General features: G+C 39.8%; 2 pseudogenes; both read right to left on the bottom strand.

Annotated features, from left to right (window-relative positions):
* Positions 1 to 515: 515 nt before the first annotated feature.
* LOC127186542 (MORF4 family-associated protein 1-like) lies at positions 516 to 1,086 on the bottom strand (annotated as a pseudogene).
* Positions 1,087 to 9,476: 8,390 nt separating this feature from the next.
* On the bottom strand, positions 9,477 to 21,513 carry LOC127186541 (zinc finger protein 431-like; annotated as a pseudogene).
* Positions 21,514 to 25,539: the final 4,026 nt, after the last annotated feature.

Raw genomic sequence — 25,539 nt, 5'->3', positions numbered from 1 at the left:
TGTCCAAACAAACTCACCAGACAGGTTACAATAGATAGTGTAGCACATAAAATTTAAAATTTGCATAAAATATATCTCTCCTGCTTTGGTCTTACACAGAAATTAAAGTCCCCCAATAGAAACAATATTATCCTCTAACCCTTCTCCCAGGTCATCAGTCCTAGCCATGTAAGGCCCATTGCAGTCCCAGATGAAGGCTGGTCCCTTCTTTTGCCATTGTAGCATGCGGTCATCTTCTACAAGTAATGCAGCTCCTTCAGAACTTCCAGAGCCGGTGAGCTCCAACTTGGAGTCTCAAGTGTAACAGGGACTCAAAGTTCCAGGGAACTATCAGGTCACCCAAGAAAGAGCAAAGCACCTCAAAATCCAAAAACAACCACCAAAGCCCAGGAACAAACGTTATTTGACTGCCACATGGGCTTACAATCTAGGCCTTAATTCCCTTATGTGATTGCATTTTCCAAATCAAAGTTATTTCCCCTAAACAAACAAACAAAAAAGGAACCACTGAATAATCAAAAACTCATATCGAGGTCGTCAACTGCAGACTGTAGCAGGAACGTAGTGTCAGTGAGAATTGAGTGAACACTGAGGAAGAAAAGAAAAAAGAAAAAAAGGGGGGGGGGGAGGAAAACAAAAGGGTCTCTGGTTTTAGCTTCTCCAGAGTGTCCTATCAGCCAAGGGTCATCACTCAACCGGAATCCACGGCCCGCTCGTGACGATTCGCTCTTCTCTATCTGCAGTGCAAGCTGCGCCAGCATCTCGGCCATCTTCACCATCTCCTGCGCCTTCTCTGCCCTGGGGCCACAAGGCCCCGCACCACCCGCGCAGAGGTGCAGGGGGTTGACTACGCTCTCTTCAGAGGCCCCCACCTGCATCTTGATCTGGATCAGCGTACTGTCCATCTCCCACAGCTTGCCCCAGTTGCACACAGGTGCGTGCCTGTGCTCACTTGTCAGCGATGCAATGTCCTCGCGCATCTCCTGGATGACGGGCAGCAGAAACTGCTGGAAGTCTTTCTTTCTCAGGCTCCAGCACCTCCACCTCCTTGGGCTCCGCCAGATCCACCACGTACAGGGGCCGCATCTCTGCCACTGTGTGTGTCTGCGGGAAACTCTGTGACTGAGCTCGGGCAGAGTCCTCAAAACTTCTGCCACTGCTCAACTTTACTCCTCGGAGAAGCCACAGAGACATGTTGGAAATGTTGCCTTTTTCCTTTTTAAGTTTCTTTCTCTATATTTTCTCTCTCTGTTTTACTTAATATCATTTTCTACCTACATTATTTTCCCATCTCAATTTATTGTGTGCTTAGAGCATTTTTATGGAGTTTTCCTGCATACAACTTTCATGTCAAAAATATTATTTAACCTCCAAGATAATCAAACCACCAAAAGAACACTTCTCTGTTCTCTGCACATTTCTTAGTCTGTGCAGAGTGTTCTTGTAATTTCCTTGAATTGGCTGTTACTGAGATGACCAGAGACTTCTATCCACAGGTTTCTCTTGCTATCCCAGAGACTTCCATGCAAGAAGTTACAGATGCTGGTGGGAAGCATTTACCCTGGGAGGCCATCTTAGGTGGTTCCTTAGGTGATCTATGTTCCTCTGAACTGTAAAACCTCAGACTAATCCAGGAATTGTTACAAATAATTGTTTGGACAAGACAAACTTTTCTCTTATTCAGGAGGATATGCTCATGAAAGCAGAACTCACTCTGTTGGTGTGAATGAAAATGGGTCCCATTGGCTCATGGAGAGTGGCACTATTGTAGGCGTAGCCTTGCTGGAGGAAGTGTGTCACAGATGGGTGGGCTTTCAAAAGCTCAAGCCAGGCCCACTGGCTCACTGTCTCTTCCTGCAGATCCAGATGTAGAACTCTAGGCTTCTTATCCAGCGCCATGTCTGCCCACACGCCAGCAAGCTTCCCTCCACGATGAGAGTGAAGTGAACTCCCATGAAATGATTTGCTCTGGAAGAGTTGCCATGGTCACGCTCTCTCTTCACAGCAGAAGAAACCCTATCTAAGACACCTAGACAGGAGCTACACTTGGTTTTTATTCTAAGATATGTGGTGACTGTCATTTCCCCAATTTTCTGCAGTCAGAGCTCGCAATCTTATTGCCTCAGTGAATCTGAAGAACAGGAAATGAGGGAGGATCGGTTGAGCGATCCAAGTGCTCCAAGGAGTGAAGGGGCAAACGCCAGGTCATACAATATCTGGAATACAGGATAGGGCCTCTACATCAACCCTGTCCCTTATGGACCCACTGAAGAGAAAGGGGCACTACAAGTGAAATGACTACTAACAAATGTACATTTATACACACATAGATCAACAATATTGTGCATCCATCAGAGAAACAGTATCAACAACAGTAATATCAGAAAAGGATGGACAAGCTGGCTGACGTGGCTCATGCTTTTAGTCTCAGAACTCAGTGAGCACTAGTGGCCAGTCTGTGCTCAAACAAGGAGGTTAGTGTCATTAAGGAGAAGGAACTGGCCCTTCATTATAAGCAGAGGAAAGACATCTTAAGGATAAGAGCCCACTCAGCTAAGCCTCATTTAGTAGAAGTAAAAGGCAAGCTGAATGCTAGACACAAAATGAACTCCTTATATAATCTACTGCTGCTCCAAGGGGAGCAGAGTCCATCCATACACAAATCCAAATACGGTGGGATCATCTGATTACTACTTTTCCTAGAAATAAGAAAGATGTAAAATTTAAAGGTCATGAATTCTTCCTCTGTGGTTTCAGCTCAGCATTTTTGCAGCCAGCTACAATTGATAGAGTCAAAGCCGAGGTGAGGAGAGACCCTGAAAGTGAACAGCACATAGTTGTGAGGATGAAGCCCGGGTTACATTTTAGGCCACGAGACAATGAGATAGCTAAGTATGTTCTAAGGCATCTGGCATGGGGAGCTGCATATAGGCTGTGCAAGTAGTCAAAGAGAGAGTTGTGTGAGAGGCTTCATGGATAAAGCCATCGATGTCCTTTGAATCTGAAGCCCCAGGTGTCAGAAACAGAGCTGCAGAATTTCCTGTTTGCCCCTCTGGGTTTCGATTTTCCTTGGGTCTAATCTTTCCTCACTGTGTCTCCTGTCCTTTCCTTTGGGAAGGGAATGTATATTATGTGCTCTTTTATGTTAGAAAATAACAAACGTTTGATTGATTAAGTAAAAGAGCACAGTCAAGAGTGGCATGTTAACCTAAATAAAGCTAGTATCCATGCTAACTTAAGTAAAGTGTCCTTACACAGAAATGGTTTAACAGTGCACAAGCAACCTCTGAGATGTTTGATTGCACAGGTACAGTGCATGTTGAAGGCTGGACTCACCTTAGGAGGGAGCTTGGTTAATGTTGAACAGAAGGCCACCAAATGGTTTTCAGTTCTGAGCACATCAGGAAGGAAGCAGCTATGGAACTTGGCTACCATTTTACTAATGGTTTCACTGAAAAGGTCAATAAAACTTGACCTCTTTGGTTACTGTAATGTCTTTACATAAACAAGAATGGGGAAACCCATAAACATCCTGGTGGGATTGAGCCATCAGGATATTACCACATTTATACTAAGAAGGTGACACCAGATTTGCAGAATGTATATTTTGTTTATTTAATTTTTGACTCATTGCTTGATAAACTTTCTGGCTTCCATAGGGGACTGAAGAATTTCTTAGGAACATGCCTCCAGCACTAGGTAACAATCAAAGGAAGCTGATGCTTTGTTTTGTTTACACTTGGAAGGCTCGTGGGAATTTGCAACAGCCTAGAGCCAGTCTTGGGAAGCACACATCAAACAGAAATAAAAATAATGGATTGTGGGGTATTGCTACTGGGAGCTCTTACAGCTGGAGGCTGTAGATACAGGCTGTGCTATACCTTAATGTGCTGTCCCATCCCCATGCTCCCTATGGATTCTCTCAGCCTCTTTTTCTTTAAGATACTCAGGACTCTTGTGGTCCAGGTCACTCTCCACTCTTGTGACTGCCAAGATAGGCCAGTCAAACCCATGCTGTTGTTTTTATCTTCAAGTTGCTATGACACAAACATGCTATGGAAAAAGAACATGCTAATTTATTTCTCCATTATATTACGTTTTGTGTTTTCTGTGTCCTACATTCTCTGTCCCATAGGTACTTACTATAAGAATGCATATGGTAAATTATACTATTCATTCTCTAACTCAGGCAGCTTGACTGATAGAAATCCATCTCTAAAACTGGGAATTTAGCCTGACTGCTGTCATTTTTGACTGCTATATAAATTGAGAAACATAACAGGTTTCAAAAGATTATAAATTTAAAGAAGAGGGGGGCCAAGATGGCGGCAAGGAAGACACACGCTGCCTGATCTGCAGAGAAGAGACCACAGACACTAACTGTACCCACGGACCATGGGTGCTGTGGATAACTGGTCGAGAAAGATCCACACCTTACAGACCACAGGTTAATCAGACCTCTGGTCATCCAGCACCCCAGGAATGAGGACAGATTACTCCCCCAGTGTCTGGATAGGACCCAGACTGTAAGTGACAAACTCTGAGCTGTGGCCTTGCTTGGCGGGCAAACTCTGACCACCCCTCCTGACACACACAAGCCCACAGAAAGCCTAGACACCAGTTGGGAACTCAGTCTACGGAGCGTATGGGCCCAGTCACTGCACACACCGAGAAGGATAGGCAGTGGCCTTGTTTGGGGGTTCAACTCAGTTTTGGGACTGAATCTGCAGTGGGGGTGCCTCAAACCTCCTGGACTAGGTAAAGTTACAAGGGTGGATTGGGGACTCAGAACATCTCCCACCCCCCGACCCACACAAGCCCACAGAAAGCCTAGGCACCATTCGGGCACCCAGTCTGCAGTGAATACAGTCCCAGCCACAGCGTGCCCCGGGAAGAAAATCTGGCTCCCTTGGAGAAAGGGGAACTCTCATTCATTCCTGGTGGAAATGCAAACTTGTACAACTACTTTGGAAATCTATGTGGCACTATCTCTGAAAACTGGGAACAGGGCTTCCTCAAGACCCAATTATTCCACTCCTTGGAATACACCCAGAAGATGCTCCAGCACACAACAAAGACATATGCTCAACCTTGTTCATAGTGGACTTATTCATAATAGGCAGAACATGGAAACAGCACAAGTGTCCCTCAGTAGAAGAATTGATAAAGAAACTGTGGTACCGTCCTCTGGATAGGGAGGCCTGGTGGCACTCAGAGGAAGGATAGCAGGCTACCAAGAAGAGACTTGATACTGTATGAGCATATACTGGGGGAAGAGGTCCCCCTTAGTCACAGTCATAGGGGAAGGGAGTAAGGGGAAAATGGGAGGGAGGGAGGAATGGGAGGATACAAGGGATGGGATAACAATTGAGATGTAATATAAATTAATAAAATATATTTTTACAAAAAGAGGAAAAAGAAAGAAACTGTGGTACATTTATACTATGGAATATTACTCAGCTATTGAAAACAAGGAATTCTTGAAACTTGTGGACAAATGGATTGAACTAGAAATGATCATAATGAGTGAGTTAACCCTGAAGCAGAAAGACTCAAATGGTATATACTCACTCATAACTGGACACTAGCCCAAGGGGCATGTCCCATGAAAGTCTTCACCTACCAGGAAAGTAGGATAAATGTGAGGACATTCTATTGAGACTTTAGATGAGAGAAGTATGGGAGAATGGAAAAATAGAAGTATCCAGAGGGTGCTAGAAACCTACAAGAAGAACATTATGATGGGCGGATCTGGGACCAGGGATTCTGCTCAAACTATGGCACCAACCAAAGACAATACATGCAGTAAACATTGAACCCCTACCCAGATCTAGCCAATGGAAAGGACATTCTGAACAGGTGAGTGGAGAGTGGGGAGTGACTTCCACATGAACTCTGGTACCCCATATCTGACCATGTCCCCTTGATGGGGAGGCACTCGGGAAGCATAGCAGGCTCTGTATATGACCATATACAGGGGGAGGAGGTCCCCCTCAGTCACAGCCATAGGGGAGGGGAATAGGATGAAAGTGGGAGGGAGGGAGGAATGGGAGGATACAAGGGATGGGATAACAATTGAGATGTAATATGAATGATTTAATAAAAATATTTAGAGAACAGGGTTAGGATGTTTAAGGGAAATATTAAAAGTATAATCCACAAGGTGTCACATTTTTCCCAACTTAAAATATTTAGAAATCTCCTGATTTCTTTGGCATGTTGTAGAGGAATTTTAATGTAGCAACAGGGCTACTCTGGCAAGGGACCACACCCACAGGCCTAGGTCTGTGTGGTCCATCTGGGATACAACCATGCTCTTAGCAGGCATCTTTATCCCCACTGGCTGAAATAAGCATCCTTAGTCCTTCTGGCTGGGTTACAGACATGGCACACCTTTCATCCATCTGTCTCGAGTTTAGTATAAACCTTTAATTCCAAACAATATTATCTATCTGAGTGACAGATAAAGTGATGACTCAGAAATACTTAACAGAATGAATGGTAGATTACACATAACTCTCAGGAAAGAAAGACTATTGAAGAATAATGTGGGGAGGGGGGAGGAGAAGAGAGGAGAGAAGAGGAGAGAGAGAGAGAATATGAGAGAGAGATGCAGATAGACAGACCGACAGACAGACAGCTGATTTTAGGATGTGCTATGAGCTCTTTTAGGCCCAAAAGCTTCAACATAGTGAGTACAAGGTCACTACCCACAAGAGGGAGGACTAGGTGACTCAGTAATGAGAGCTAATATGGTGTGTCTTTTGGGGGCTTAAGCAGTGACCAGAGGAAGCCACTGCTAAGGTCCCTTTCAGCCACAGTCAGTCCTTGCACTCCTTGGCAATGGGCTCTGCAAAACTTCACTATGGAGGATGCATGTGCTCAAAGCATTTACAACAAGGGCTTGTGTGTAGAAACATCTTGGGCAGGATGCCAAACTCAGCCATAATTTCTCTATTTTTCTACCACAAGTTCTACTTTTAGCATCCAACATTTAGGTGTAAGATTCATTTAGAGTTATACTATGAAAATAAAATTAGTGAGAACTGTAATATGCTAACTAGGAAGGCAACAAGATGCTCCTTCCTTGAAAATACAGCTGAAAAAAAAAAGATTTTGTCTGTTTTACTAAACATTTGTTTCTGGCTGGTTTTAAATTTACTAGGTTCTATATATCTTGTGGTTATAAATTATTGATTATTGGATATGGTTAAAAATCTGTAACATCTGTAATGAAATGTTAACCTAACCTTGTAATTTATGGTTAAAGATCTTCTGAATGACAAATGGCATAAGTCAAATAAAAGAAACAGTTCTCCATAGGTACGTTTAAATTGCAATAAATTTCTTATTTAATTCCCGTCATACTGGACTTATAAATGATAAGATTTAAAACAATGTTTTTAAGGTATTTGAGTGGCACCTCTTTGTCTTCACATACAAGAAATTTTCTTGCTGACAGCCAAACCTTGTTACATATAAAGAATACACTTGGTATTCACTTTAAAGACAGTAAATTGTTAATGCTATTAAAATTATAAAATTATAAATTTTTATACTTTTATAAATATTTTATATTTATATTTATAAATAAATATAAAATTATGGTTATTCTCTATGACTTCTCTCTTTAAATAAACTTATATCTTTTGCTTATAAAATAAAATTTTTATTAACTGCCTGTATAAATTTACAACATGTGATAAAAAAAATTGGTTATTGCTCCAAACAAAAAAACTTAGCATTAGCTCATGGTTAAATTAATGGCTGTGAGCAGGGCAGTGGTGGTACATGCCTTTAATCCCAGCACTTGGGAGGCAGAGGCAGGTAGATCACTGTGAATTCAAGGCCAGCCTGGTCTATAAAGTGAGTCCAAGATAGTCAAGTCTACATAGAGAAACAGTGTCTCAAAAAACAAAAAACAAACAAACAAAAATAATGGCTATGACAGCTGTCCTTGATATGGCTAATGCTTCTTTTAATTTATCTACTGATAGTCAATATATAACTTGACCCTACAGATTTTAGAAATGGTTCCACATATTGAGACTACTAATATTCAAATACAATTACTGTTCTCTCAAATACAGAGATGCTTACATATAAGAATTCATCCTAGTTACATCAGTTATATTCGAGCTCATTCTAGATTGCCTGGTCCTTTAGCAAAAGAAAATGACATGACAGAGCAAGCTACTAGAAAAATATATTTTACTCAGATTGAACTTGCTCAAAAATCTCATGCTTTGCATCAACAAAATAGCCAAAGTCTAAGAGAGCAGTTTCATATAACTTGAGAAACTGCTAGAGAAATTGTTAATGTCTTATTGCCCACAATGTCATTCTGTTCCTCCATATGGAATAAATACTTGGTGTTTGATTCCTAATAAATTATAACAAATACTTGTTATTCATATACCAGGATTTTAAAAATTAAATATGTACATGTTGCTATATATACCTATTCAGGGTTTATTATGGCTACTGCACAAACAGGAGAAGCAACTACATATGTTGTTTCTTATTGCCTGAAGAGTTTTGCTACACTTGGTATGCCTGCTGTTGTAAGGGCAAAATTAATGCTCTATTCTATATGTAATGTATATTCTACAATTAATGCCGTGGTCTGTGAGAACTTTTCCTGGAGATGACTGTTGTGTATTCCTGAGTGGATGGCTTTCAGTTTCCAAGCCCTTTCACCTCTCACACCTCTCTATATACATATGGAGAACTAGGAAGGGATATGTACACTACACTGTGTGCTGTGGACATGTGTTGTGTGGATTCAAACTTGGGTTTTCACACATTTGTTGCAAGCACATTTCCCACTGAGCTACATTCCCGAATGAATTAACCTGGTCAATCAGATGGATGTTCTTGACCTTGGAAAGATGTAGAAAGAACACACTTTAGGGAAAAATGTTCTTTAAAAAAAAAAAAGAACAAAAGAGGAACACACACCAGGAGGCGCTAATATTAAATGGTAGGATATAAATCATTCTGAAAAAGTTTGGATAACATTGTTAGATTCCATTGTATGAGGCTGGTGATGATTGTTCTGTGCAAATGTTTTACCACATTTGCTACACTCATAAACTTTTTTTCCTGTGTGTTTTCTGACAAATTTATTACAAACTGATTAGATTCTTTTTTAATTTTGATTTTACATATACATTGATAATATTACATGCACATACAATAAACTACCTATAGCAAGAACCTTAGCACAGTAGGCAGTGCATCAGCCTCATAAACTTTCTCTTGAGCATATACTTTTTCATGTTTTCAGAGATGACCCTCTTGTGAAAATGCTTTACCACATCGATTAAATTCATAGTGGTTCTCTCCAATAAGAATTCTTTCATGATTTTGAAGAAGAATGTGACCTGCAAAGGCTTTACCATGTTGATTACATTTATGAAACATTTCATGCCCTTGAAGAGCAGTAGGATATATAATGGCTGTACAAAATTGATATTCATAGGGTTTCTCTTCAGTATGAAATTTTCATGACTTTCAAGACTATTGTGATGAGCAAAAGGTTTGTCCCATTAACCACTTTCATATGGTTTCTCTTTACTATACATTCTTTCACGTGTTTGAAGGATACTGTGATGTGAAAAAGCTTTAGCACATTCATTTATTTCATTGGGTTTCTCTTCTGTATGACTTCTTACATGCCTATGAAGTTGATTGTGACGTGCAAAGGTTTTACCACATTGACTACATTCATAGGGTTTCTCTCCAGTATGAATTCTTTCATGAACTCGAAGACTACTGTTATATGAAAAGACTTTACCACATTGACTATATTCATAGGGTTTCTCTCCAGTATGAATTCTTTCAAGAATTTTAAGAGTACTGTGACTTACAAAGGCTTTACCACATTGACTACACTCATAGGGTTTCTCTCCACTATGAGTTCTTTCATGATATTGAAGACCGCTCTGATGTGATGTGCAAAGGCTTTACTACATTTAGTACATTTATAATATTTCTCTCCCGTATGAATTCTTTCATGCATCTGAAGATGACTGAGACATGTAAAGGCTTTACCACACTGACTACATTCATAGGGTTTCTCTTCACTATGAATTCTTTCATGAATTTTAAGAGTACTGTGACTTACAAAGGCTTTACCACATTGACTACACTCATAGGGTTTCTCTCCACTATGAGTTCTTTCATGATATTGAAGACTGTTGTGATGTGCAAAGGCTTTACTACATTGAGTACATTTATAAGGTTTCTCTCCACTATGAATTCTTTCATGCATCTGAAGATGACTGAGACGTGTAAAGGTTTTACCACACTGGCTACATTCATAGGGTTTCTCTCCACTATGAATTCTTTCATGCCTTTTAAGATGACTGAGACAAGCAAAGGCTTTACCACATTCACTACATTCATAGGATTTCTCTCCAGTATGAATTCTTTCATGAACTCGAAGACTATTGTTATATGAAAAGACTTTACCACATTGACTGCATTCATAGGGTTTCTCTCCAGTATGAATTCTTTCATGAATTTTAAGAGTACTGTGAATTATAAAGGCTTTACCACATCGACTACACTCATAGGGTTTCTCTCCACTATGAGTTCTTTCATGATATTGAAGACTGTTGTGATGTGCAAAGGCTTTACTACATTGAGTACATTTATAAGGTTTCTCTCCACTATGAATTCTTTCATGAATCTGAAGATGACTGAGACGTGCAAATGCTTTACCACATTGATTACATTCATAGGGTTTCTCTCCAGTATGAACTCTTTCATGCCTTTGAAGATGACTGAAACATGCAAACGCTTTACCACATTGCTGACATTCATAGGGTTTCTCTCCAGTATGAACTCTTTCATGCCTTTGAAGATGACTGAGACATGCAAACGCTTTACCACATTGCTTACATTCATAGGGTTTCTCTGCAGTATGAATTTTTTCTTGCCTTTGAAGATGACTGAGATCTGTACTACATTGAATACATTCATAGAGGTTTTCTCTAGTATGCTGTCTTTCATGATTTCTAAGAGTACTGTGCCATACAAAGGATTTACCACATCGATTACATTCATAGAGTTTTTCTCCAGTAGGAATGCTTTCATAATTTTGAAGACTATTGTTATGCATAAAGGCTTTATCACATTGGGTATATTCATAAGGTGTTTCTCCAATATGACTTATTTCATTCCTGTAAAGGTAAATAGCAAGTATATACTTTTTACCACATTGATGAAATAGATGAGGTTTTTTTTTATATGCATGATTTAATTTTACAATTTGGTCTAATTGAAAAAAGGAATTAGATCTTAAGGTTTTGTCTCCTGCTGTTTTATTCATAGGCTATCTCCTCATTTTGAGTTCTTTTCTGTGTTTGAAAATATCTATGAACATTAGAGCCGTTAGTACAAAGTTCACATTTATATATCCCTTTTCTAGATGAGTTTTTCACATCTTTGATGAGAACTGTTAGAACTCACAGCTTTACCTCACTGATTGCATTCAATACATTTTCCTGTAATGTCCTGACTCACACTAAATTTGCAAAGTGAACCAGGACAAATAAAAGAATTTCCATATCCTTTCTAGTCACGTGGATTTTCTTGCTTGGTGGCTGGTGAATGTATTCCCAATGAAGTTGGAAACTCAATTAATTGTAAACATTTATATAACATTCACAAAGACTCTCAAAAGGAAATTCAATCATACCTTCTAATCATTCTGGGAGAAAGAGAGGTTCTGTGCTTCTTTCCCTATCCCTTGTGCTCTCACAGCTTGTATCTAAAGTGACCTATAATATATGTATGAAAGCAAGAGTACCAAGTAAATGCTATCCACACTGCACTAATACAGTTTATCTTTATGCTCATGATAGACATGTAATAGAAAGATTAAGGTTTCTCCACAGTAATATTCTTGACTCTCATAAACTGCTCACTAAACTTTACTAAGTCACTCTTAGTGTGTAACATAGGACTTGCTACACACTACTTGTCTACTGGAAAGTTTTGTACATATATTTATTTTCTAATTTATATTTATGTCTATTGCAATATCTGGGGCATAAAACTAAAAGAATTGGCAATTTGCTGGGCATGATGGCACACACCTTTAATCCCAGTACTTAGGAGGCAGAGGCAGGTGGATCTCTGTGAGTTCGAGGCCAGCCTGGTCTACAAAGCGAGTCCAGGACAGCCAAAGCTACACACAGAAACCCTGTCTCAAACAAACAAACAAACAAACAAACAAACAAACAAACAAAAGAATTGGCAGTTCTACAGAATAAGTTTCAAGTGCTGAAGCTGTTAAAGCATTGTATCCTTGTCTTGTTTCTTAAGGAAACACCTTGTAAACATGGATAAGCTACTTGACACTGAGGTACATTGTACTGTGTAATTTACTAATCATTGTACAATATACGTAGGTACATTGATGAATGTACTAAAAGCTCTGCTTATTTACACTGTTGCTTTTCCTAAAACTTCCAGGATACATTCAAATGTCTTCAAAGGCACATCTGTAGCAGCTGGCACATGAAACTCACCTTCCATGTATTTGAGAATTTTGAAAATGTTCTTCGATATTGTGGTCTTCCCATTTATAACCTAAAATATATTAACAAGAAATAAATATTATTGACAGTTACTCAAAATGTAAGTTACTGTCTTCAGTGAACCTTAGAATTATGCGTTATATCTCTACCACATTCTGCTTCTTTCACAATCAAAATTACAGATCATCAATAACCAAGAAAAACTTTCCCCCATATTTTAAAAAGTGAAAGAAAATTCAGTCTTACCTACAGCAGTAAGGTTCCTGTAGGTCTCCAGCATCACTTCTTTGTAGAGACTCTTCTGGGAAGGAGTCAACAAAGCCCATTCCTCCGGAGTGAAGCTTATGTGAACATCGTCATAGGTCACCACATCCTAAAATATCCAATAGACGTGTACAACAGAGAGCTTAAAACAGACAACACTATCAATGTATATTTTATTGACAGTAAATTTATATAATTCACGTGCTTTCCAAACTTATTCATGACATCCAAGTTCTATGTAATCATGAAGTCATTTTAGGACAAAACTGAAGAGGAGGTTCAGCCATGTCATTTCGAGGATATAGCCTTGAAATAAAAATGCCTATTAATAGATATATAGATATTGAAAAGGAAAAAAACAAACAAAACAAAGCCAACCATAATGAGAAGGCATCACAGAAATTATAACCAATTACTAACTGAAAAATCAAAACAAAGCAAACAAAAACAAAGGCATGCAGGGTTTATTGGTGCATGCATTCAACCCCAGCACTCTGGAGACAGAGGCAGGTGGATTTCATTGAGTTGGAGGCCAGCCTGGCCTATGGAATGCATTTACAAGGACAACCTGAGGTATATGTTAAAACCTTGTGCTCACTCACCACCCATCAAGAACACCCAAACAATCAACCAACCAAAGAAACAAAAAAGATAGACAAAAACACTGAAGGTCTCACTGCAATTCTTTAGAAAAAACATGTATTTTCTCCAGTTCTTCATTATTTCTCAGAAATGTGAATTGTCACAGTTTATCCTGTAAGATTAGTAAGATCTTACAAAAGGGAATGCGTATTCAAACAGCTTGTGATGGACAGATGAAAATGTAAGCAATATATATGTATGTCATTAAAAATATAACAGGACAGGACAGGACAGAAGACATGGGCCAAGAATTAAGAATATTTTCTGGTATTCTAGAGGAGATGAGTTCAATGCCAGTGCTACTTATATGGGGGCACACAACTATCAATTAGTCTGTGTTCAGAAGTTCTGAGGCTGTCTTCTGAGTATTCTGAGCATCAGACACGCAACATGCATGCTTACATTCAAAAGACTCATATTCATTTTTTAAGGGTTTCTGTGTCATTTATTTATGTAATAGTGGGTTGGGGGTAACTGCTGTATTGAGTCATATGATTATTATGTTTTTAATTTTTACTTTGTTCACTTAATAATTGAAGCCTCATTCCTTTTCACTTCCTGTTCCAAACCTCTCTTCCTCCCCCTTGTCCCCTCCCACTCTCCCCATGTCTTCAGAAAGGGGAAGATCTCCTCCCCTTTCATCTGACCTCAGCCTATCAAGTCTCATCTGGACTGCCTGTATCTTCTTCCTCTGTGCCCTGACACGGGCACTCTGTCAGGGGGAAGTGAACAAAAAGTAGGCACCAAAGTCCTTGTCAGAAATAGCTCCTACTCTCCATATTATGGGATCCACAGGGGAACTCTTCAACTATACATGACCTTGGTTGGTGCATCAGTCTCTGAAGCACTCCCTCCTCCACCTGGATTTGTCGGATCGATTGGTCTCCTTGTGGGGCTCCTGTCCCCTCCAGGTCCTTCTATGTCCCTACTCTTCCATAAACACCCTGTGCTCCGTCCTGGCTCTGAGTCTCAGAATCTGCTTGGATCTCCTGCTGGGTGGAGTCTTTCAGAGGACCTCTATAGTAGGCTCCTGTCCTCTTCCGTTTCTTCAATGGCTTCCGGTGTATAGTCTATTTGTCCTTCTGAATTAGAATGAAGTATTCTCTCCTTGTTATTTAGCTTCTTTATGTCTAGGTATTGTAGTGTGGTTACCCTATGCAATGTGGCTAATATCTGCTTATAAGTGAGCATATACCACGGTGTTTTTCCAGGTTTAGGTTTCCTTACTCAGGATGATCATTTCTAGTTCCATCTATTTGCCTGCAAATTTCATTCTCCTTGGGTTTTTTTCACTTTTCATTATGTTTCTTTTTAACATATATTATTGTACATGAAGATAATAAACTACATTCAGCAGGAAGAACCATGAGACAATCAGGAATTATATAAATGTTACATTCATAGTGGTTTGGCTATTTGTATTTGGCAAACTCGAAGTAAACATTTTTCCTATCTTGTTGGGTCTAAATTTCTGAATGAAAATCAATATCTATCATATCTCATCTCTATTAACTTAAAACATGTAACTCGATCTAAAAACATATTAACTCCTAACCAACTAAGCTTAATTGTGAGACTAAACTATCTGGTCTTCAACTCCATCAGAGACTTGAGAAGGAATAAAACTTACCTGAGTGAAATGGAAGTGCAGGTTAGCAGCTTCCAAAATGAAAAAAATGACTGAGACAGTTTACTGCCTGAAAAGTCCCTGAATGCTCTCTATAATGTTGGAGCATTATTTTCGGCCTTCTAGCCCAATATATCTGACAGACATACTTACGAGGCAGGAACTACTGAGGACTTGCTTACGTTGTCTTGGCAGACTCTGGATGAGAATCCACTTTACTTGTTCTGTGCATCCCACACACCTCAAACAATTATGCTAGAACTGCATAATGCTTATGAAAAACTATTTTTTAGAACAGCAGCAACAACAAAACTGGACACTGACACTAGATCAGACCTCACAGGATTCTTTCCTCTCAGCATGCTGAATGCTGACATCCTGCATCCTCCCTGTTCCAGCCTCAGGTGCCTCAGTTGCTGTTACCCATCAGAACAGAACAGCTTCTGGGACAGCACTGTAGAAAGCTTCTGATCCCAATTGGTCCAGCATTTCAGACTGCCCCACACAGGACTCCTATTAAGCCTGGAGTTCCCAACATTTAGAAAATGGACCACAAATGCTATCCCTGGCCTTCTTAACCATTTTCCCCAATTTTGGGGGTTGCCCTGAAGAAACCTTAAGAGAATGACAACCCATTTCCTCTAAGGAAGCTGGGTGGGGTTCTCTTTGCTCTCTTGGTCTACAGATGCTTATTTTCATCAGGAGTTGGTTATAAGTTATTATAGGTCTTATACAGAGAGAAAACTGGCTTGGGTTCAGGAATGTCTCTCTTCTCCTTTATCTTTTTTCATAGGTAAGGAGCTGAAAAGAAAGAATGGGGGAATATAGGAATATAGAGGGCGGACAGAACAAAAAGTAGATTATTGTATCTACTCCTCAATGCAAGGCCTTAATTGCTACTCACAAATAAGGTTATTTTTAATTCATTGGTATAGAATTTTCTATATTGATGAAAAATGAGTGTAATGCTTTGTTTTTAAGACCTGAGTAGTATTCCAGTGTGTAAATGTCCCACAGTTTCTTTATCCATTTTTCTGTTGAGGGACAGATTCTGGAAACAACCTATATGCCCCTCAACTAAAGAATGGATTAAAAAAAACTATGGTACATTTTCAAAATGGAATACTACTGAGCTTCTAAAAACAAGGAAATTATATTCATTTTTAATAAATCAAAACAAAATAAAGGAAAGAATGTCCTTCACCTTCAATCCAATGATGTAGGAGGCTCAGACAGTACTAAAGTCATGAATAGACATCAACCTGGGAAACAGAATGACACTCTCTGCCAAAGTTCAACATTCAAGATGTAGGTGAAGTTCAGCACGACAGCAAATGCTTGTCACCTACAAACCCACATTCCAGGCCCATCTTCCAAAAATATAAAAATAAAAAAGCCAGGCATGTCATCTCACACCTTTAATCCCAACACTTTGAGGCGAAATCAGACAGGTTAAGGCCAAGTAAGTCTCCAGAGCTAATTTCAAGACAGCCAAATTACATGGAGGAAACTTGTCTTCAGAAACAAAACGAAACAAAAATAAAAATTAAAAAATAAGGCTGGCAAATGGCTTTACAGTAAAAAGCAAATGCTTCCAATCTACCTTATATTATTTAGAAATAGTCTATAATGGAGGTGAGGGTATGGAAACACAAAATGGATGTTGACTTGTCATTAAATCACAAAAAATATATATACACCATGAACTAATTGGACATGGGCTGAGGCTATAGACACTCAAATCCTATCCCCAATGCCTAACTCCCTCTAGAAATCTTTGCCTACTCAATACTCCGTTAGCACGCCAAAAGGAAGTAACCAATGAGAGACAAGTGTTCAAATACATACTTCTATCTGGGAAGTTTTTCAATCAATCTACTAGTATTGACCCAAGTCACTATAGGCTTCAGGTCACCCCAAGATTAACTTCAAAGATCCTTATGGTCAATACCAGCCCAGTGTTGTTCAAATGTCCAAAGTCTCTTATAAAACTCAAAGCAATCTCTTGTAGAATCTGGTTGTCTCTGGTATGGCTGGTGGTCCCTCGAGAAATCTGAGTTCTAGGAATGCACGTAGGTGTGTGGCCCAGCAGAAGGAACTTGCAGGGGACTAGGTGTAGCTCACAGCTGCTGTGTTTCCTTGTATCCTTGTTCAAGAAGGGTGCTGGCACACAGAGATCTCACCTGTCTTCCTCAAGTGGCTACCAAGGTCCTTCAGGATCAGTGTGCTGGACCAGGAATGGAGTGCACAGGGAAAACAGTGTAGAAAATACCGTGACTACTAAAAGTATCTATTTTTCTTATGATAAAGGAAACATATATGTATTCTATGTATATACACATGACACACAAGGAAAATGGTGCCAGTTCGCTTTCATCTAGAGTTGCAGGTAATTATGAGATTCCTGATTGTAGTGTTGAGATTAGAAATCAGTACTCCCAAGAACGATAAGTGCTGAGTAACTTGCACAACCCCCATAATAATTTTTATCCAATAAGCTAAGTGTCTTTTATAAATTAGCAAAAATAACAAACCTAAATAAATACAGAAGTAAATAAATGACCATCATTATTAAAATGTTGGGTATGGTCAACTTACCACATAAATGTATTGCAATCCAAAGAAAATTGCCAATAATTTATTACAGGAAAGCTGATTTCAAAGCAACATTAAAACTGAAAGCTGAATGCTCAATAGGATTATTAAAAAATAGTACACATTGACAGAATATAATTTCTATAGTTACTACAGAGTTACAACCATAAAGACTGTGAACATTATTTGTGAAAGAGTAAAGTGATATAAAGTCATGAATAAAAGCACAAATAGCCAAATTTTAACCAAAAGTCTTTAAAAAAAAAAGTCAGACTGGAAAAATAGAATCTTGACCAATATCACCCTACTTCAGGTGATTCTATGTGTATGGAAATATATTTGTATGGAAATTAAATAGAGGTTGGCCAAGAGGTTGCAGACCTCTCTGACTCTCTGTCCTTCAGGAAGACACTCATGCCTAACCAGAACAAAGACCAAATAGGCCAGTCATCCTAGACCCAGCACCCCTCCCCTCCTCATCAACACATCCTAGCCCTCAAGTTGAGTGGCCAATCAGGGCTTAACTACAGGACATAGTCCAACCTCCAACTCAGCTGGAGACTACCTGCTGGATCAGAGGCTACAAAGACCTGCATAACTACTGCGGAACTTGGGCAGAGACACTCTGTTCAAGCATATACCACAGTTCAGAAGACCAGAAAAAAATAGGAAGCCAAGCAAGAAAGCACTCACTAATTCAAAAGAGACAAGCCCAGAAATCAAGACTTAAATGAATAATCACCTGAAATGCAGATGCCAAAACACCAGTATTGGAATACAACAGGAAAGAACCAGGGCAGTATGTCAACAGCTATCCTGTTACAGCAAGCCTGAATTTACCAGTACAGCAGAAAAGGACCTTAAAACCACCTTTATGAAAATCATAGAGACCTCAGAGAATTGAATCAATCACTTAAAGACATCAAGAAAAGACAAAGAAAATGGAGTGAATCTCTTAAAGAAGCCAATGAAACAAATAAATGTGTTAAGGACCAGAAACAATAATGAACACACAAACTGTGGGAATTATGGAAATAGCAATCTAGACAAGTAAAAAAGAGGAGATGCAACAAGCATCACCAAGAGCTAAAAGAGACAGAAGAGATTTCATGTGTGGAAGATTCTATGGAACAAATGGGTATATTGATCAAAGAAAATGATCAATCTGAAAAGATTCTCATCACTAAACATACAGAATATCTGGGACACCATGAAAAGTCTGAAACCTAAGAACAATAGGAACACAAAAGGATAGCAGCTTAATGGCACAGAAAATATTTTTAAGAAAAGATTACTATACCCAGGAAAAGTTTCAATCATGAGAGATGAAGAATATAAGATTTCAAAATAAGGTCAAATTTCAACAGTATTTATCTACAAATCCAGTCCTACAGAAAATGTCAGAAGAAAAACTCCACACCAAGGATGTTAACTATGCCTATGAACATACAGGAAATTTATATTTTCACAGCAGCAAAACTTGTCCTGTCTGTCCATATCTATTCAATAAAATATGTGAAGTTCCAGCTAGGGCAGTATGACAACAGAAATAAGTGATGGGAATATAAAATGGAAAGGAAATGGTCAAAGTACCATGAATTACAGATGATATATCTTAGTATATATGAGGGATCCCAAAGTTGTTTCAGAGAACTCTGAGAGTTGATAAATATCTTCTGCAAAATGACTAGATACAGAATTACATCAAAACAAAATAGCAGTAGCTCTCCTATATACAAATGAAAAATGGGCTGAGGAAAATATTTTAAAAATACAATTCACAATAGCTACAATTAATATAAAATATTTTGGGGTAACCCTAAGCAAGCAAGTGAAAGACTTGAATGACTATAATGTTAGAGAATTTTCATTAGATTCTTTAGTGAATGAAACTGAAGAAGACATCAAAAGACATTAAGATCTCCTGGGATCCTGCATGGATAGAATTTACACAGTCAAAATTGCGATCCTGCTAAAAGCAATCTACAGATTCAGTACAATTAACATGAAATTTTCAACACAATTCTTTTCAGACCTTGAAAGGACAATACTCAATTGTGTGTGGAATAACAAAAAAACAATCCTGAACGGTAACAGAACTTTTGGAGGTATCACCATCCCTGATTTTAAGCTGTACAACAGAAAGATAGTCAAAACATATCATAAAAAGAGACATACAAATCAATGGAATCAAATTGAAGACCCCCACACTAATGATCTTCAAATAATTGTACTAGTCTAAATTGATATATGGATTGAGAAGAAAAGAAACAGAAAATTATTTATCATCCTGCAGAAAAACTCAATTCCAAGTGGATCACAGAGCTCAACATAAAACCAGATGCACTGAACATGACAGAAGCGAAATAGGAAGCACCTGTGAACACATTACACAGGAGAAAGCTTCCAGAACACAATACCAATCATGCAGGCATTAAGATCAACAAATGAATGAGACCTCAGGATACTGAAATGGAAAGGACACCAGCAATAGACAAAATGGCAGCCTACACAATGGGAAAAGATTTTTATGATATCCACGTCCAACAGAGGGCTAATATACAAAGTACAAAAGGAACTTAATAAATTAGACACCAATGTCCAAGAAATAGTTTTAAAATGTTCAATATCCTTAGCCTTCAAAGAAACACAAATCAATGCTATATTGAAATTCAATCAATGACCTGTCAGAACGGCTAAGAGCAACACAGTAAGTGACAACTCATACTGGCAAAACATGTGGAAGAACAAGATCACATGTTCACTTTTCCTCTGAGAGCACACTTTACAGCCACTATGAAAATTAATACCGTGGTCCCTCAGATACTTGGGAATCAAGATCTCAAGACCCAGTTTTACCATTCCTGGGCATAGGCCCAAAAGACGCTCTATCTTACCACAAGGACATTTGCACGACTATATTCATAAAACCTTTAGTCATATCAGGCAGAAAATGGGAACAGCCTAGATGACTCTCAATAGAAGAGTGGATGAGGAAAATGTGGGATGGTTAAATGATGCTGTATTGCTCAGCTCTTACAAAAAATAGGAAAAAGAAATTCACATGAAAATGCAAGCAACTACAAATTTTTCATCCTGAGTGATGAATCGTATGAAGCTGGTGGGCCGCTTGGCCTTTCTGTGGGTCCCCTACCAATTAGAGCTGGGGTGTCTCTAACATGGACTGTTTCTTGCCTCTGGATTCCCCTCCCCTAGCAAGATCATGATGTCTGTCCTCAGTGGAAGAGGCGGCACTAGCCTGATGAAACATGGTGTGTCAGGGCAGGCTGGTAAGGCGGTTTCCCTGTCTCTGAGCAGAAAGGTAAAGGGAGAAGAGGGAAGTGGGTGGGATGGTGGGACTGAAACAACAATCATGGAACCAGCATGGGTCTGCACTAGGCCCTCTGTGTACATGCTGTGGTTTTTTAGCTTGGGTTTTTTGTGGAAGTTCTAAGAGTGGAGGTAGGTAGGGGTGCCTCTGACTGTTTTGACTGTTCATGGAACCCTTTCGTCCAATTGGATTGCCTTGTCCAGCCTTGTATATGCTCATGTCTCTTTAGCTATGGTGTGTGTGTGTGTGTGTGTGTGTGTGTGTGTGTGCGTGCGTGCGTGCGTGCGTGCGTGCGTGCGTGCGTGCGTGCGTGCGTGCGTGCACACAGAGAGGTAAGAATAGATCAGCATGTCCCCTGGAGGTGGAGATACAGGCAGTTGAGAGCCACATGATATAGGTCCTAGGAACTGAACTCTGGTCCTCTGAAAGACAAGGCCTCTTACCCACTCAGCCATGCCTCCAGCCCTCGGATTCCAGTAATGTGTTGCTGAAGGATGAACCATCACCTCTTTTTTTAACAGTTTCTAACCTCTTTGTAAAACTTGTAAGAAAACATAAAAGCAGAAAGCAATGGTCAGACCATCTAGAAACCAGACCTTCAGTTTTCCCCCACACATCAAAAGCAATGTGGGTGTGCACACTGGATAGTGATGTTACGAGCTCAACAGTGTCCCACACCCTTGGCTGCAAAGCCTCACTCTCCCTAAGGAATCCACAATCAGAGAAGTTTAGTGGCCAAGAGACATTGCCCAGGTCACCACACAGAGGGAACAACAGTCTGTTTCACATTCCATTCCAGTACCTGTAGCTCAACTGCCTGCTACCCCTGACCTGAGTACAGTAGCCCTCACATTCACCCTGGTATGGCTGCTGGTCTCCCTCACAGCTTCCTTCTATTAGTGAATATGGTTGTTAGGCCTTCCCAGAATCTCTCCTAAACTACAGCCACCCACTGGGTCACAGGACAGTAGCACATTCCCTACTGGATGAACAAGGATCACATGACTAGGACAGCACAGCCTTCCTAGCTCACCCTTTTACCCTCTGGTCAGATAGCCCTAGCCTGAAAATCTTTATTTAGTTAAAGTTCTTTCAGTCTCCAAAAGCACTTCATGTTCATCTGTGAAGACGTAAGGTCCCTTGTATGCACGTGCCATTTCAAACACAATATCTGGAGGAGCCATTTTTTGGCTTCACCACTGGAAAGTCCTGCAGCAACGACTCTGAGATTCCATCTTACATCCATCAGAATGGCTAAGATCAAAAAACTCAAGTGACACCACATGCTGGCGAGGATGTGGAGAAAGAGGAACACTCCTTCATTGATGGTGGAAATGCAAACTTGTACAACTGCATTGGAAATCTATCTGGTGCTATTTCAGAAAACTGGGAATACGGCTTCCTCAAGACCCAGCTATTCCACTCCTTGGAATATACCCAGAAAATGCTCCACCAAACAACAAGGACATATGCTCAACCGTGTTCATTGCGGCCTTATTCATAATAGCCAAAACCTGGAAACAGCCTATGTTCTGGCCTGCGGGGTCTTCAATGGGTACCTGTGGAGGGGGCAGACAAGTGGGGGGACAAGAGACCCTGGAATGCTCCAGCAGGTGTCTACCTTTACAGCTGCTATAATCACAGAAGAGGAAGGAATTCCAGAGAGAAAGGGAAATTGTAAAAGATCTGGTTAGTCAGGAAAAAGTTCCAGGAACTGCTGCTTGCAGGCTGCTGGCCTTTAATCTGATCTTACCAGTAGTCTTACTGGAAATGCTAGTTTATATCCAGAAAGGAGTAGCTTGGGGGTCTTAGAATGACTGTCCCCCACAATAAACCACAACAGGTGTCTAACTGCCGATCCACGACAGGGTCAGCTGGTTTCTGGTAAACGACAGACCACTGGAGAAATAGGAACCTAGCCCCTCACAAGATGGCTAAACATTGGCCATATAGCCCGTCCCCTACAAGCGTAAATGTCCCTCAGTTGAAGAATGGATAAAGAAACTGTGGCTACATTTACACTATGGAATACTACTCAGCTATTAAAACAAGGAAATACCGACATTTGTGGACAAATGGATGGAACTAGAAATGATCATACTGAGTGAGTTAACCCAGAAGCAAAAAGACTCACATGGTCTATACTCACTTATAAATGGGCACTAGCCCAAAAGGCATGTCCCATGAAAGTCTTCACTTACCAGGAGAATGGGATAGATGTGAGGACATCCTACTGGGACTCTAGACAAGAGAAATATAGGATATGGAGAAATAGAAGGATCCAGAGGGTCCTAGAAATCTACAAGAAGAACATCTTGATGGTGGATCAGAGCCCAGGGAGGTCTGCTCAAACTACTGCACTAACGAAGTACAATACAAGTAGTAAACACTGAACCCCTACTCTGATCTAGCCAATGGACAGGACATTCTCCACTGTTATGTAGAGAGCAGGGACTGACTTTGACTTGAACTCTGGTGCCCCATATTTGACCACTTCCCCTTGGTGGGGAGGCCTGGTGGCACTCAAAGAAAGACTAAGCAGGCTACCAAGATGAGACTTGATAGCCTATGACCATAGAGAGGGGGAGGAGGTCCCCCTCAGTCATAGACCTAGGGGATGGGGAATAGGGTGAAAGCGGGAGGGAGGGAGGTACGGGAGGATATAAGTAATAGGATAACAATTGAGATGTAATCTGAATAAATTAATTAAAAGTATGTTTATAATGGATGGACTGAAATTTTAAAAAGCACAGACTATTTAAAAATGGAGAGAGAACATCTAAAATCAGGAATTAAAACATAAAGTCATTTACTATATTATGGAAGCAGAATGTCAAATCAGGGGTAGAAATTGGGACTATATAATAGATGTTATAGGAAAACATGGGAAATGTATAAAATAAACTGGATTAATTACACAATATATTCTAACTTAAATTACTAAATATATGAATAAACTCTTTAGTTAAACGAATAAAAATGATATCCCGACTATTTCTTAAGTACACAAGTGTCCTGATGCAGCAGATCTTTATTCACTAACAGGTTCCAAGGTGTCATGGGATGAGAAAGACAGAAAAAATAGAAGGAAGAAAAGATGAAAGCTGGTGTGGGGAGGTCTTGCACGAGACAGGTCTCATGCCAAGCAAGCTGATTAAAAAGAATAATATCTGGTATACTACTTCCAGGCAAAAATGGAAGGAAACGGGGCACTTCTATGAAGACAGCAGAAACAATCCTACAATGCAATAAGCACAGAAGGAAGTTAATCAAACATGCTGCATAAGGGTAATGGGATCTTAACAACATTAGTGACCTAGCCCACAGTGGCCTTGGGATTGATAACCACAGCCACATGTGGTGGTAAGAATTGGGGGTCTCAAGAACAGTGGCAACCCCTCCCAAAAGGCCCTGGCAGCAGAATATGACCAATTCTCCCTAGCATATTCATGGTTTCAGGGAAGAAGCTATCTTTTTTTCTGTACCTCAGGCTCTAGTGAAAGCTGCTGAGGCCTAGGCCCCAGGCTTTTACTGGATCTGCCAAGCATCTTCCTGGGGTTTAGAAGGAGCTATGCTGCTTCTCCACACATGGGAAGGTCTTGCTTGATCAGGCTAAGCCTCAAGACAACAGTGTTTTCCTTTCCAAATAGTTGTTATCTGGATCTTCGTGACCATATGACACAACTATGCTTTTCTCAAGAAGAAAACTGGGTGGTGATGGCACACCAGGCCTTAGTGTTGGTTGTGATGCTGTAATGCTCCATCGAGCAGCTTGTTAGACTCCTGTTCCTTAATATGAGGAATGGACTTGTCCAAGTTGTCTCCTTTGTTTTAATTTGGAGCCAAATGTCTAGATAATCCTAGTGAATGAGCATGTTTTCTAGCACCTAATCTCTAACAACCCTGGTTAACAAACTATGTGTTTTGGAGAGTTGTAGAGGCAGCCCGCTCTTAGCTAAATTCTACTTTATGGAGTGCTACCTAACACATGAGAGTCCAATTTCCATTTGCAGGAAATTAACTCCAAATGGATCTCACTCCTAAGGTTTAAATGCAAAGTGCAGAAATTCTAGAGATACTAGAGGAAATAAGACTCTCTGAGTTTGGTGTCCTGCCATTTTCTAATGCTTCACAAATATGTCTGTCAGATATATTGGGCCAGAAGGCTGAAGATGATGTTCCAACATTACAGAGTTTTGGGTGTCTGTTCAGGCAGTAAACTGTCTCTGTCATTTTTCATTTTGGAAGCTGCTAACCTGCTGTTCCCTTTTACTCAGGTAATTAAATTTATTCCTTCTCAAGTCTGATGGGGTTAAAGAGAATTAATTTTAAATTAAGCTTAGTTGTTTAAAAATTAAAAGATACTTTTAAGTCTAGATAGATACTTTTAGGTTGCTGGATTTGAGCTTTAATAGATGTTGATTAGGTTCAAACTTTAAACTTACCACAATAGAATAGATAATGTTTTCTACAAGCTTGCCAAATACATTTTGATTAGAAATTGTGTGTGTAAGTCTTACCTATTAGTT

Source organism: Acomys russatus, unplaced genomic scaffold (genome assembly GCF_903995435.1).
Source record: "Acomys russatus unplaced genomic scaffold, mAcoRus1.1, whole genome shotgun sequence".
Lineage (NCBI taxonomy): Eukaryota > Metazoa > Chordata > Mammalia > Rodentia > Muridae > Acomys > Acomys russatus.
The sequence above is the reverse complement of the archived record's forward strand: the minus strand, read 5'-3'. Positions and strand labels throughout refer to the sequence as shown.